This window comes from Equus caballus, chromosome 23 (genome assembly GCF_041296265.1).
Source record: "Equus caballus isolate H_3958 breed thoroughbred chromosome 23, TB-T2T, whole genome shotgun sequence".
Classification (NCBI taxonomy): domain Eukaryota; kingdom Metazoa; phylum Chordata; class Mammalia; order Perissodactyla; family Equidae; genus Equus; species Equus caballus.
The window spans coordinates 31,121,562-31,137,610 of record NC_091706.1 but is presented as its reverse complement, the minus strand read 5'-3'; the positions used below and the strand labels follow the sequence as shown (position 1 = coordinate 31,137,610).

Here is a 16,049-nt window from a genome sequence, read left to right as displayed (position 1 = left end):
ACATCGTTAATATTGTTACGTGGTGCGTGACTGTGGTGGATGACAATGACAAAATGGAGTACCATTTTCAAGGCTTCTAAAATGGAGCTGGGAGGCCATTAAGGAAGTGGGGCTTATGATTGTACACCACATCCACCACCAGACGTTAACTGAACTTTTGAGCTTTACCTGACAGCAAACGTCACATCTTGAAGTGTTTCCTCATTCCAAGAAGGGACAGTCTGCCTAGGACCAACTATGTTCTGGCAAGTCAGCTCACCCCATGCCAGAACCAGTCATTAACTGTTCACTGTAGGCCTTTGTAAGCCTGTGCCCTTTCCTTTTATATACCCCTGCCTCCTTTGTCTTCCTAGGAGCACATTTGAGCTTCTACTCGAATCTACTTCTCCTGAATTGCAATTCTTGAGACCCCCAAATAAACTTTTTGGTTCTTTTGCAGTTTTTGCCTCTTATTTGCTGACTTTACATAGTGACTGAAGTGGGATCCCTAGCTACTGACCTTCAATTCTGGTGCCACTTCACAGACACAAGCAAGGTGCCTGCAAAGAATCTTTTGTGCTCTGTCGTCTCCTCCTGGTGGCTCTGGTTCCTGGTGGTAAGTCCTCCTGGGCCTGGACCTCCCATTTTTGGTAGACGTCCAGACTCTTTATGTAGGCGTCCTTTGATACTGGTTCTGGCCATCCTTTCATTGTCAGCTTTGTTAGAAACTTCTGTTTCTTTCACTCCTTTTTTGAGCCTTTGATCCTTTGGTAAGTTCATACAAATGAGAAATCCATTATCTAAGAGGACCACCAAAGAACAGCCCCACTCTGGGACTCCTGCTGGTTTTGTCTTTAAAGAATACAGACCTTCTACATGTAGATTTTTGTCCCACTGGGCTCAGATTACTCAGGGTGATTTAAGGCTTCACTGGCCTAAATGGGGCTCCTTTGAAATTCCTAAATTGGTTTATCTGTGCACTCAATTGGAAAAAGCCTATCAAACCAAACAAATAAAATGGGAAACTTTTTAAAATTGGTATCTTGAGGCCTCTAAATGAAACACTGAAAAGGACACTTCCTTGCAAGCCATTAATTCTAAACTTGCTGAAGTCAATTCAGATCTCTCTCAAAGGCTTGGAAAACGAGAAAGATTGGCCAGTGCTTTCTCTGGTGCTGCAGCTGCTTCTGCTCCTCCCCACCCTCCACGCCCTGCTTACCCACCTCCACTATATCCTTCTCTGGCTGAACTTCATTTTTATAATGATTACTCTGAAGCTCTCCTTGATTCCGCTGCACTAGCAGCTCCCTTTAAAGACAGGAGATGGGAATAAACCCATATAGTACGCTACAGCCCCTGGACAAAATCTGAATTATTAGCTGTAACTAAGGGATTCTCCAACACCAACGAAGACCTTATTAAACTTGCAAAAGAATTTGACCTAATTATTGAAACTTATCAACCTGGCTATTCAGATTTGTGTCAACTTATCCACATGCTTGTGGGAGAAGGGAAAGCCAAAGAATGGTTTTCTAAAGCAGGATGGAACAATCCCATGGAAGACTTTCTAAGTATGGCAAGGGAGCCATGGGAGATGTTTGTGTTAGCTAAAAGACTTCATGAAAAAATTCCTAATGTCTTCCCAAAGATTATAGACTAGAAAAGGATTCAGTAAGGTATACAGAAATCCAATGAATCTGTGTTTAACTGTTTTGACAGATTTGAGAAGGCTTTTAAACAATATTCCGGAGTTGACATCATTAATTATGAAACTTCCTCCCTGTTTAATTCAACTTCTGTCAATGGGTTGGAAGATAAACCATTGTCAGCTTGTTAAGATGACAAGAGACAAACAAATCTCATCAAGACGTCAGCCTAGGCAAACTCTGAACTCGCCTCCTCCCACAAACACAACCAGGTTACAACTAGTCTTGGAAAAATTACCCTGGAGAGAAAACTGTAAACTAAAAACTGGATAAAAAGAACTCTCACAACAAGGGACAGTCCTGACTGAGGTAAAAGAGGCAGAAATTCCTTCTGGAGAGAAAACAAGCCACCTTCATGAGCAGCAGAGCTTCATAGCCAAATGAGTGAGAACCATCCTAAAGTACCCAGCCCTCCCTGGAGAAGTGGGGACCTTAGTGGGAACACATTACTGCTATAAGTATCCTTCAGACTCAGCACAACTAAGACAAGTGTCCTACTATCTGGCTTCACTGGCTATTAACTGCAGCGGGGAATACCCCAAGAAAAGCTATCAGATGAAAGCCAAAACTCCCAGTTCTTAAAGGGCGCACGCACAATTTCACTCATTACAGAGAGCAACCTAAAATCACCAAAAAGAAAGGTGCACAGTCCTTTGGTGAAAAGAGACTCACCTGGTAGGCTCTGGGTGAATCTCAGTGAGAGATAAGACCTCTCCAGAGACTGAGACATTGGTGATGGCCATTGTTGTGACCTAGAACAGATGTGCTGACACAAACCTTGGCAGATGCTATTGAAGTTGTTCCCCTGGCCTGTTAGCCCAGGGGTCTACCGTGCCCACTAGAGCACAGATTTAATCCAGTTTAGCCAGGGCAGACAACCCTCCCTAGGGACCAGCCCCACCCAACAGCAAGCCCTCAGGCTACTTGTGGGCCTGCATAGACTGGGTGCCTTGATCCTCTACAGGCAGGTGAGTGTGTCGGACTCTGTGGGGCAGTGCCTGTGCAAGGACCAGGTGAACTGTGGGGGGCATTGATGGAGAGGTGGGGGCCTCTGCAGTGGGGTGAGTGGGTATACTCCAGGGGGGTCAGGAAGTTTGCATGGGCTAGGGCTGTGTTGACAGTGTGTGTGGACCTGTGGGTGCTGGGGCTTATCAGTGGCAGAAGACCTGTGCTTCACAAACAGCCACAAAGAAGATCAGCCCCACCTTCCAAAGCCTGAAACAATTGGGTGCTCCCATGTGTAGGGCCAGCCCCACTCAGTTGCAATCCTAAGAGACCTGACAACAGCCTTGCAGGCCTGAGGCCTACAGCAACTGTAAGCCGCTGAGCCTAGCAACCAGCCACACTGGGTACCTACTCAATTAACAGGAAAACTGCAACAGGGGTGTGCTGTTAGACCCTGTACCCCATGGTGGTGGCGCTCCCCAAACCTGATTTACAAAGAGCCGGCCAGGGAGGGAAAGACTACACTCTCTGGGTACCTGCACTAAGAGCAAGCCTACCACAGCAGAAGGAATAAGTAGCCCATGCAGGGGTCACTCCTGGATCATCTGGACTGGTGATGAGAGGGAAGCACGCTGCTGGGCCTCAAAAGGCATCTCTAACATAAGACCACTTCTCCAAGATCAGGAGACATAGCTGACTCACATAACACATAGATATAAGCACAGAGAAAGAGGCATAATGAGGAGACGAAGGAACACATTCCAAGTAAGGGAACAGGACAAAACCCCAGAAAAAGAACTAAGTGAAAAAGAAATAAGCAATCTACCTGACAGAGTTCAAACAAAAACTCATAAGGATGCTCACTGATATTGGGAGAAGAGTGGATGAATACAATGAGAATGTCAACAGAGAATTAGAAAATATGAAAAAGAACCAATCAGAAATGAAGAATACAATACTGGAAATGAAAAATTCACTAGAGGGACTCAATAGCAGAGTAGATGATACAGAAGAATGGATTAGTGAGCTGGATGAAAGAGTAGAGGAAATCACCCAAGCTGAACAGATAAAAGAAAAAAGAATTAGACATAATGAGAACAATCTAAGGGAACTCTGAGACAATATCAAGTGCACTAACATTCATATAATAGGTGTCCCAGGAGAAGAGAGGGGAAGAGAATCTATTTGAAGAAATAATAGCTGAAAACTTTCCTAATCTAAGGAAGGAAACAGACATTCAAGTACAGGAAGCACAGAGAGCACCAAACAAGATGAACACCAAGAGGCCCACACGAAGACACATTATAATTAAAATACCCAAAATTAAAGATAAAGAGAGAATCCTAAAAGCAGCAAGAGAAAGGCAACAAGTGACAGACAAAGGAAAGCCCATAAGGCTATCAGTGGACTTCTCAGCCGAAACCCTACAGGCTAGAAGAGAGTGGCATGACATATTTAACGTGCTGAAGGGAAAAAACCAACAGCCGAGAATACTCTATCCAACATGGTTATTCAGAATGGAAGGAGACATAAAGAACTTCCTAGACAAGCAAAAATTAAAGGAGTTTATCACCAAGAAACCAGTTCTACAAGAAATGCTGAAAGGGCGGCCAGCCCTGTGGCCGAGTGATTAAGTTCACATGCTCTGATTCTGTGGCCCAAGTTTCACCAGTTTGGATCCTGGGTGTGGCCATGTTACTGCTTGTCAGACCATGCTGAGGTGGCATCACACATGCCACAACTAGAAGGACCCACAACTAAAATATGCAACTATGTACTGGATGGGGGAGGTTGGGGAGAAAAAGCAGAAAAAAAAAAAAGAAGATTGGCAACAGTTGTTAGTTCAGGTGCCAATCTTTAAAAAAAGGAATGCTGAAAGGACTTATTTAAATGGGAAAGAGAAGACCACAAATAGTGATAAGAAAAATTATCATGGAAAAAAACCCCACCAGTCAATAAAAATCACTGGTAAAGGCAAAAATATAGTAAAGGTAGCAGATCAATCACCTATGAAGAAAATATGAAGGTTAAAAGACAAAAGTACTAAAATTACCTATTTCAATGAAGAGGGTAATGGATAGAAACACACAAAACAAGAGATTAGATATGATTTCAAAAACATAAAATGTGGGAGGAGGGGAGTAAAAGAATAGAGCTTTTAGAAAGAGGTCAAGCTACAGAGACTATCAGCTCAATACAGATTGCTATATATGTAGAATATAGCAATGGTAATCATAGTAATCATAAACCAGAAACCTTATAATAAGTAAACAAATAAGTAAGAGGAAAGAAATCAAGCATAATACTAAAGAAAGCCATCAAACAATAAGGGAGAAGAGCAAGAGAAGAAGAAAGGAAGAGAGAAGAACTACTAAAACACCAAGAAAATAAAAAGTAACAAAATGGCAATAAATACAGATTTATCAATAGCTACTTTAAATGTCAGTGGACTAAATGCTCCAATCAAAAGGCATAGGGTGGCTGATGGGATAAAAAAACAAGACATGTATATATGCTGCATACAAGAGACACACTTCAGACCTAAGGTACTCACAAACAGAAAGTGAAAGGATAGAAAAAGATACTTTAGGGGCGAGCCCAGTGGCACAGCAGTTAAGTGTGCACATTCTGCTTCAGCGGCCCAGGGTTCACTGGTTCGGATCTTGGGTGTGGACATGGCACCACTTGGCATGCCATGCTGTGGTAGGCGTCCCATATATAAAGTGGAGGAAGATGGGTGTGGATGTTAGCTCATCGCCAGTCTTCCTCAGCAAAAAAGAGGAGGATTGGCAGCAGTTAGCTCAAGGCTAATCTTCCTAAAAGAAAAAAAATACTCCATGCAAATGGCAAAGAAAAGAAACTGGGAGTAGCAATACTTATATCAGACAAAATAGACTTTAAAACAAAAACTGCAATAAGAGACAAAGAAGGGTACTACATAATGATAAAGGGAACAATCCAACAAGAGGATATAACACTTGTAAATATCTGTGCCCCCAACATAGGAGCACCTAAATATATAAAGCAATTATTAACAGATATGAAAGGAGAAATAGACAGTAACACAATAATAGGTGACTTTAACACTCCACTTAGACCAATGGATAGATCATCCAAACAGAAGATCAATAAGGAACGATTGGCCTTAAATGACACATTAGACCAGAGGGACTTAGTAGATATGTATAGAACATTCTATTCAAAAGCCACAGAATACACATTCTTTTCAAATGTGCATGGAACATTCTCCAGGATTGATCACATAGTAGGCCCAAAAAAAGTCTCAAACTTTAGAAGATTGAAATAATACCAAGCATCTTTTCTGACCACAAAGGCATGAAACTAGAAATCAACTACAGGAAGAAAATCAGGAAAGCCACAAAAATGTGGAGATTAAACAAATGCTATGGAACAATGATTGGGTCAATGAAGAAATCAAAGGTGATATCAAAAATTACCTGGAGACAAATGAAAATGAAAATATGACATGCCAAAATCTATGGGATACAGCAAAAGTGGTTCTAAGAGGGAAGTTTATAGCAATTCAGGCCTATCCCAACAAACGAGAAAAATACCAAATAAACAATCTAACAGTGCACCTAAAGGAACTGAAAAAAGAAGAACAAAGCCCCACGTCAGCAGAAGGAAGGAAATAATAAACATCAGAGCAGAAATAAACGAAATAGAGACTGAAAATCAATAGAAAAAATTAATGAAACCAAGAGCTGGTTCTTTGAAAAGATAAACAAAATTGACCAACCTTTAGCTAGACTCACCAAGAAACAAACAGAGAAGTCTCAAATAAATAAAATCAGAAATGAAAGTGGAGAAATTACAATGGACACCTCAGAAATACAAAAGATTGTAAGAGAATACTATGAAAAGCTATACACCAAAAAATTGGATAATCTAGAAGAAATGGACAAATTCTTAGAATCATGCAATCTTCCAAAACTGGATTGAGAAGAAGTAGATAATTTGAATAAACCGGTCACCAATAGGGAGATTGAAACAGCAATCAAAAACCTCCCCAAAAATAAAAGTCCAGGACCAGACGGCTTCCCTGGTGAATTCTACCAAACATTCAAAGACTTAATACCTATCCTTCTCAAACTCTTCCAAAATATTGAAGAGGAGGGGAGGCTTCCTAACTCATTCTATGAAGCCAAAATTATCCTGATATGAAAACCAGACAAGGACAACACAAAAAAAGAAAATTACAGGCCAGTATCACTGATGAACATTGATGCAAAAATCCTTCACAAAATACTGGCGAATTGAATACAATACATTAAAAAGATCATACATCATGACCAAGTGGATTTCATTCCAGGGATGCAGGGATGGTTCAACATCTACAAATCTATCAACGTGATACACCACATTAACAAAATGAAGAATAAAAGTCACATGATCATCTCAATAGATTCAGAGAAAGCATTTGACAAGGTACAGCATCCATTTATGATGAAAATTCTAAATAAAATGGGTATAGAAGGAAAATACCTCAACATAATAAAGGCCTTGTATGACAAAGCCACAGCTAATATCATTCTCCATGGAGAAAAACTGAAATCTATCCCTCTAAGAACAGGAACCAGACAAGGATCCTCACTGTCACCACTCTTATTTAACAGAGTATTGGAAGTCCTAGCCAGAGCAATCAGGCAAGAAAAAGAAATAAAAGGGATTCAAATTGGAAAAGAAGAAGTGAAACTGTCACTATTTGCATATGACATGATTTTATATATTAAAAACCCTAAAGAACCCAATAAAAAACTTTTAGAAATAATAAATGAATACAGTCAAGTCACAGGATACAAAATCATCATACAAAAATCAGTTGTGTTTCTATACACTAACAACGAAGTAGCAGAAAGAGAAATTAAGAATACAATCCCATTTACAATGGCAACAAAAAGAATAAAATATGTAGGAATAAACTTAACCAAAGTGGTGAAAGATCTGTACTGAAAACTGTAAAACATTATTGAAAGAAATTGGAGAAGACATAAAGAAATGGAAAGATATTCAGTGCTCTTGGATTGGAAGAATTAACATAGTTAAAATGTCCATACTTCCTAAAGCAATCTACAGGTTCAATGCAATCTTTATCATATTTACTGTATGTTGTTGAAACTAACATTTTTCATGGAAATAGAACAAAGAATCCTAAAATTTATGTGGAACAACACAAGACCCCAAATAGCCAAAGGAATCCTGAGAAAAAAGAACAAAGCTGGAGGTATCACACTCCCTGATTTCAAAATATACTACAAAGGCATAGTAACCAAAACGGCATGGTACTGGGACAAAAACAGACACACAGATCAATGGAACAGAATCGAGAGCCCAGAAATAAATCCACGTCTCTATGGTCAGCTAATTTTCCACGAGGGAGCCAAGAGCATACAATGGAGAAAGGAGAGTATTTTCAATAAATGATGTTGGGAAAACTGGACAGCCAGATGCTAAAGAATGAAAGTAGACCATTGTCTTATACCATGCACAAAAATCAACTCAAAATGGATTAAAGACTTGAATGTAAGACCTGAAACCATATAACTTCTAGAAAAAAACGTAGGTAGTACGCTCTTTGACATGAGTCTTAGCAGCATATTTTCAAGTACCATGTCTGACTGGGTAAGGGAAACAAAAGAAAAAATAAACAAATGGGACTACATCAAGCTAAAAAGCTTCTGCACAGCAAAGGAAATCATCAACAAAATGAAAAGACAACCTAACAATTGGGAGAAAATACTTGCAAACCATATGTCAGATAAGATGTTAATATCCAAAATATACAAAGAACTCATACTTCTCAACAACCCAATTAAAAAATGGGCAAAAGACCTGAATCAGATTCCTCCAAAGAAGATATACAGATGGCCAACAGACTCATGAAAAAATGTTCAACATCATTAACTATAAGGGAAATGCAAATCAAAACGACAATGAGATACCACCTCACTCCAGTCAGAATGTCTATAATTAACAAGACAGGAAACAACAAGTGTTGGAGAGGATGTGGAGAGAAGGGAACCCTCGTACACTGCTGGTAGGAGTGCAAACTGATGCAGCCCACTGTGGAAAGCAGTATGGAGTATCCTCAGAAAAGTAAGAATAGATCTACCATATGATCCAGCTATTCCACTGCTGGGTATTTATCCAAAGAACTTGAAAACACAAATGCATAAAGATACATGCGCCCCTATGTTCAATGCAGCAATATTCACAATAGCCAAGTCTTGGAAGCAACCTAGGTGCCCGTGAAGGGACGAATGGACAAAGATGTGATATATATACACAATGGAATACTACTCAGCCATAAGAAATGATGAAATCTGGCCATTTGTGACAACATAGATGGATCTTGAGCGTATTATGCTAAGTGAAATAAGTCAGAAGGAAAAAGTCAAATACCGTATGATCTCACTCATAAGTAGAAGATAAAAACAATGACAAACAAATACATAGCAACTGAGATTGGATTGGTGGTTACCAGAGGGGAAGAGGAGATCAGGCACACATGTGGTGATGAAGTGTAATTAGTCTTTGGGTGGTGAACATGATGTAACCTACACAGAATTCGAAATATATTACAATGTACACATGTAAGTTATATAATGTTATAATCCAATGTTACGTCAATAAAAAAAAAAAACCAGATGAGATCAGGAACCAAGAAAAAAAAAGATGACAAGAGACAATACACTTAACTGGGCCACCATGGAAACACATGATTTTGTTAATTTAGCTGAACAATTATCCAAAACAACAGGCAGCCAGAAAAGAAACTGGGCAAGCCTTAGACATTCAAGTCCAGGCTGCACAAATCATGCAGTTTCAGATTTAGCAACTAACACACAAGCCTCCTCAGACCAATAGCACTCCTGTGAAGGGTGTTTGTAATTACTGTAAAACACCAGGCCATTGCAGAAAAGATCATTATATTCTAAAAAGGAAAAATCAGGTCCCCTGCCAAGAATCTCAGTTTTGACCATCTTTTCCAAAAGGGAGAGCCTTACAGTCATTTCAATAATAGGGCTGCTCTGAGGAGTTAAAGGGGACATTTCCTTTTCTCCGAGCCAATTCCTTAGGGGAAACTGATTTAATTATTGGAGATGAGGTCACCAAAGCCCTTATTGATAGAGGGCCACGTTATTGGTCCTCAACCTCACCAGCCTTTCTTGTCCCCTTTCTTAGAGTTCAGAAATTATACACATTGTAGGGGTATCCAGTTGCCCCATGACTGTTTTTAAGTCACTCCAAATTCCTTTCAGTTAGGCTCAATATCAGGATCTCGCCCACTTTTTGTGGTCTACTCTGCCCTGTACATTTACTTGGGAGAGATTTCCTTGAAACTTATGAAGCCCACAGCTCTTTCTCCCCAAAGGGGGAAATATTTCTTGAATTAAGAGACCTTAACCTTAACTGTTCTTCTTTGGATAATTCTGACTCTGTAATGGTTTCCATCTCTCTCTTACCTATTCAAGTCAAAGAGCAGCAGAATCCTATCTTAGATGCTGTTCCTGACTGCCTCAGGTCAAAAAGCTCTATGGATATTGGCTGTATTCACTCTGCCATTACAGTAAAAATTGAAGTGGATCCTGGCATGCAGAAGCAATTAAAGGCATTATGAAGAATATATAAAACAGAGGCTCATTATTCCCCGCACAAGTCCTTGCAATTCTCCCATCCTTCCTGTACATAAACCTCATGGAAAAGGATGCAGATTTGTACAAGATTTGAGAGCCATCAATAACATTTTAATACCCAGGCACCCTGTTGTCCCCAACCCTCATACCTTACTGTCTGCTCTTTCTCCAAATAGCAAGTTCTTTACAGTTATAGACCTTTGTGGTGCCTTCTCTGGCATTCCTGTAGATCCTGATAGCCAGTTTTTATTCGCCTTCACTTGAGGTGGACAGCAATACACATGGAGAGTCATGCCTCAAGGCTACACTGAAAGCCCAACCAACTTCTCTCAAATTTTAAAGGCAGATATAGCAGATGTAACCTTTTCAGAACATCCCACTTTATTATAATATATGGATGACCTCCTCCTTTGCTTGCCATCAAAAGAGGCATCTAAAGGGAACTTGCTTCTCAGGGACATAACGTCTCTAAAGAGAAACTGCAATTCAGTTAGCCCCAAGTTAAATATTTGGGACACCTGATATCTAACCAAGGGGTTAATGCTTGACCCAGACAGAATAAAAGAAATCCTTTCTCTATTCCCCCTACCAAAAGACAATTGCGGGTATTTTTAGGATTGGCTGGTTATTATAGAAACTGGGTCCCTAATTTCTCAATGACAGCTCAATGTTTATATTCTCTGCTTGGGGTTGACCAACCAGAACCCCTCAACTGGACTGAAGAAAATCAAAAGGCCTTTGAGACCATTAGGCAAGGTCTCCTTGACATCCAGCCTTAGGACATCCTAACTACAAATTGTCCTTTTTCCTTTTCATTCATGAGAAGGAAGGAAATGCACTGGGTGTCCTTACCCAACAACATGGAGGACAACATAGGCTATTACAGTCAATAATCAGACCCAGTATCTAAGGGAGTACCTCCCTGCATGAGAGCCATTGCTGTGACTACAGCTCTTCTTAGAACTGCCGAAGAACTGTCATGGGCTCTTCTCTGACCATTTATGTACCTCACTCAGTGGAAGTCCTCCTTAATTCCCATTATACTCAACACCTCTCTGCAAGCAGATTAAGCTCCTAGAGTTTCTCCTTCTATCCTCACCTAACGTCACTATTACTGTCATTGTCTCAACCTTGCCTCCTTCCACTGCCTTCTAATGACACACCTCACAAGTGTATTACCTTGACAGATCAATTGCTAGTTCTCAGATCAGATTTACAAGAAACTTTGATTGAAAATGCTGACATAATTTGGTTTACTGATGGATCTTATATGAAAGATGAAACTAGTAAATATAAGGCAGGTTATGCAGTTCTGTCTTTACTGGAAACAGTAGAGGCTGGTCCTTTGCCACTGGCTACCTCTGCACAAGAGGCTGAACTTGTGGCCCTAACTCAAGCCTGTTATCTGGCTGAAGGGAATACAGACAGCAGATATGCTTTCAGGGTAACCCATGATTTTGGCATGCTTTGGAAATAAAGAGAATTTTTGATCTCTATAGGTCAAAGTATTAAAAAAAAGTTCTTGTGTGTTAGATCTTTTAGCTGCTATTCAGAAACTGAGATCTTTAGCAGTGATAAAGATTCCTGGACATTCTAAGGCGAACACGGAGAGAAGTAAAGGTAATCATTTTGCTGATTCAGCAGCAAAAAGTGGCCCTTCAGAATTATAAACCTCTTTTGAATTTGTCCTAAAACCAAAATTACCCTCTGATCTTTTCAGAGATTTAAAAATAAACTTATGGAAGCATAACATTTGGTTCCTAAACAGGAAAAGAAAAAATTGGCAGAACAGGGTTGCACATTTGAAGGAAGGAGAAATTTATGGTACTGTCCTAATGGCCATCCTGTCCTCTCTGATCACATCAGGAACATCCTCTAAGCTATGTTCATGATTTAACTCATTGAAATACTGATAAGATGGTACTTGGAGGAAACAATATTATTGGAAACCATCACCTAAAATGGCTTCAAAGGTTTATCAAAGATGCCATATATGTCCCAAATATAACCCTGGAAAGTCCATCCACAGTTTCTTGGACTATTTCCATTTACTGTCTGGACCCTTCAAGATATGGCAGTTGAAATCCAACTGCCACCATCTCAAGGATATAAATATGTTTTATTAGTGGTATGCATGTTCTCCCACTAGACTGAAGCATTCCCATGTTGCAGGGCAACGGCTCATACCGTAATTGCGTACTCCTGGAAAAGATTATGCCTACTTGGGGTGTTCCCTTGGAGCTTCACAGTGATTGAGGAACTCACTTTACAGCCCAAATCATACAACCTGTATGTAAAATATGCCCCATCCTTAAGCACTTTTGTTGTGCCTATCACCCCCAATATTGTGGTCTTGTTGAAGGAACTAATGGGATCATAAAAACCCAACTGGCCAAATTCATAGAATCTTTTAATCTCCCATGGCCAAAAGCCCTGCCCTTGGTATTGCTCAACCTTAGGTCTACACCTTTCAGAAAACATAAACTTTCCCAATTTGAAATCATCACAGGATGACCTTTGAGACTAGATGAAGGACTATACAAACTTGTTTTACTTAAGGGAGATATTTCGACCTATTTCAGGGAGCTCACTAAGGCTCTTAAACCAAACACTACCCTATTCTACCCTGTAGAACAATGTTTTCACAGCCTACTCCCGGGAGATGAAGATGCACATCACCACAACCTTCAACCAGGAGACTCCGTCTACTGGAAGAGACACCTTCACAAAGAGGCCCTACAACTGCAATGGAAAGGGCCATCCCGGGTATTGTTGACCAATCCTTGTCCAGCCAAACTTAAGGGCATTGACTCATGGATGCATGTTTCCCATAAAAAGGCACTCTCACCTGACTGGACTTCTCAACCCATTGGAGACCTCAAATTAAAGGTATCTCCTGCTGCTCTCCACCTGGATAAGAAGCAGACAACATCTGGAGCTGACAGCTGTCCCAAGAATCCAGACCAGGCCAGTATCCATGCCTGACTTAGCTGAACTTTTTGGCATTTTTTTTTTTCTCCTAGGAATTTTAATGCTTTTTGTCCATCTTCATACTGTGGGAATCCTACATTGATGGTGAAATATTCTCTATTCTTAATAACCCTTCCAATATAGCCATCTAAATTTGTTTAATTAGGTCACCAATTAATTGGCGACCACAGTGTCTGAGATCTGGATGAAAGCTGCCTTAATGGTATTTATGATGATAAGTTACAGCCTACCTTGCACCACCTTATCTCATCCTTTCATCCTGACTCTGCAAAAACTTGCTAAGAATTTGGCCAACCTTACCAACTGTTGGATATGCACAAGGGCACACCATACTTATGATGTTCCTGAACTAGTGGCATGGCCTCTATCCTTAGAAGGCTGGAGAAATGTAACTGGGAGGCATGTAGGCTTTTCTTATGGCCTTTTTGAAACCACCTATCAGCTTACCTTTAGAAGATATGCACCAGATATCACTTCATTTCATTGGCTACCTCTAGTTCACTGTGGCTTTTCTCTCACGTGAATTTGGGTACTCATCCATAATCTTTCCTTATGTACTAAAAATGTAAATGGCACTTGGAAAACTCTGGGCTACTTACCACTTAATATCTGTAATTTTACCCTTCTCTATGTTTCCATTGACCGTGAATTCACACCTTGCTAGGATTCAGAAAACTATTATGATGTTACATCCTTCAATGTGTCTGTATGGTGGGGAGCTCTCAATGCAATGGAACTGGCAATTGGGATGCCTACATGCTCCCTTTAACCAGCACTCATTGGGTTATAGAACAGAAATCAGGAGAATGTTGGAAACTAAGTGGAACCTATAGTAACCCTAATCAATCGACCTTCAACAAAACTTGACCAACCCAAATCAATCTCATTTTCTGCTCCAAGTTTATAGGAACCTCTGTTGATACAGTCCTGATTATTTCATCCTTTGTGAAAATGACTACCTCTATGACCACAAGATTCCTTCTTTGAGCGTAACAAGAAGGTTTGGGTGCGTGGGCCCACTTAAGCCATCCCTTGAGAATTCTGGATATTTCTTCCTATGCAGCTCCAGTATTTTCTCCATTCTCCCTACCTCCTGGAAGGGATGCTGCAGGGTAGTAGCACTCGCTCCAGATGCTGCAGTCAGAAAAAAGCTTCCTTCTACTGCATACATACCAAATCTTGACTCATTCTCCTATCAGCTTAAAAGAGCTAAAAGGAATTATGCCTTTCAGGGACTCCCCACATATAACCCTATTGTAGATGACACAGGATTGGGGTATGCCTTTGCTAGAACATTATTTCCCACCTGTGGAGTTAGTGCCTTTGAAAAGGTCATCAGCAATCTTTCCCTCACGATGGCTTCCACCTTCAAGGTCACCCAACAAGCTATCGAATATCTTCAGGGCCAAACAGATAGTCTGGCAGAGGTGGTCCTTCAAAACTGAAGGGCTCTTGACATCCTAACTGTTCAACAAGGGGGTACCTGCACACTACTGGGAGAGGAATGTTGTTTCTATGTAAACGAATCTAGTCTCATAAAACAAGAACTAAAGGTCATAAAAGATAATATAAATCTCCTTAGTGATAAAGGTCATACTACTGGCCTCCTGGACCACTTTCACCTGTTTAGTTGGTTACCCTCTGGGCTCAGAGCTATTCTGAGATCAGGGTTCCAAGCCTTATTAATGATTATCATTCTGGTTTGTTCAGTCTTTGCTGCCTTTAAACAGCTAATGATTTGCATTTCATGATACTGCATGTCTGTTTCTACTGCTAGAGCGATGATTGCTCAGTGGCTTGAGATGACTGACCAATTTTGCAATTCTGAACAAAGGACTTGATACCTTTTCCAGATCTAAGTCTCATTTCCTGACCACCTCCTTATTTCTCAGATGTGGCGGAAGCCTCTGACTGCATTACTCCTACTGATGATTGAGCATCTCGCTTTCCCCACTACATGGGACACGACTTCCTGGGAATGAGCCTTCCTGGTGATGAGGGATATATATATATATCCTTTCTGCTGAAAGATCTTGCTCAAAAGGGGAAAATATGGATGACAATAACAAAATGGAGTAACATATGTCAAGTCTTCTAAAATGGAGCTGGGAGGCAATTAAGGAAGTGCGGCTTATGCACACATACCACATCCACCACCAGATGTTAACTAAGTGAACTTTTGAACTTTACCTGACACCAGAGGTCACATCTTGAAGCACTTCCTCATTCCAAGAAGGGACAGTCTGCCTAGATGAGGACCAACTGTGCTAGCAAGCCAGCTTGCCCCATGCCAGAACCAGTCATTAGCTGTTCAGTGTAAACTTTTGTAAGCCTGTCTCCTTTTGTCTTCCTAGGAGCACATTTGGGCTTCTACTCAAATCTGTGTCTCTTGAGTTACAGTTCTTGAGACCCTCAAATAAACTTTTTGCTTCTTTTGCAGTTTATGCCTCTTATTCCTTGAAACTGTATACTGATAGAAAGTAAAGCAGTGGTTACATTTTTGGGGAGAAGGTTACATTGCTGGGGGAAGAGGGAGGGATCACAAAAGGGCAAGAAGAAACTTTTGGGGGTGATGGATATGTACATTATCTTAATTATGGTTATAAAACATTTCACAGTTGCATATATATGTCAAAATTCAGCAAACACTTAAATAAGCAGTTTAGTTTATGTCAATTAGGCCTCAATAATACTTCTAAAAAACCAGCACAACTAAAAATGTTACATAGGAATACATACACAGATGGGGAAATTACAAAGAAAAACAAGA

General features: G+C 40.4%; 1 protein-coding gene across 1 annotated transcript in view; it reads left to right on the top strand.

Moving 5' to 3' along the window:
• LOC100146487 (annexin A1) overlaps nucleotides 1-15,718 on the top strand; it is an 85,112-nt gene extending 69,394 nt beyond the window's left edge. The window contains exons 13-15 of the mRNA XM_070248649.1: nucleotides 440-595; nucleotides 12,921-13,255; nucleotides 15,172-15,718. The gene's annotated coding sequence lies outside the window, so the exon portion shown is untranslated. The remainder of the gene's footprint in view (nucleotides 1-439; nucleotides 596-12,920; nucleotides 13,256-15,171) is intronic.
• Nucleotides 15,719-16,049: the final 331 nt, after the last annotated feature.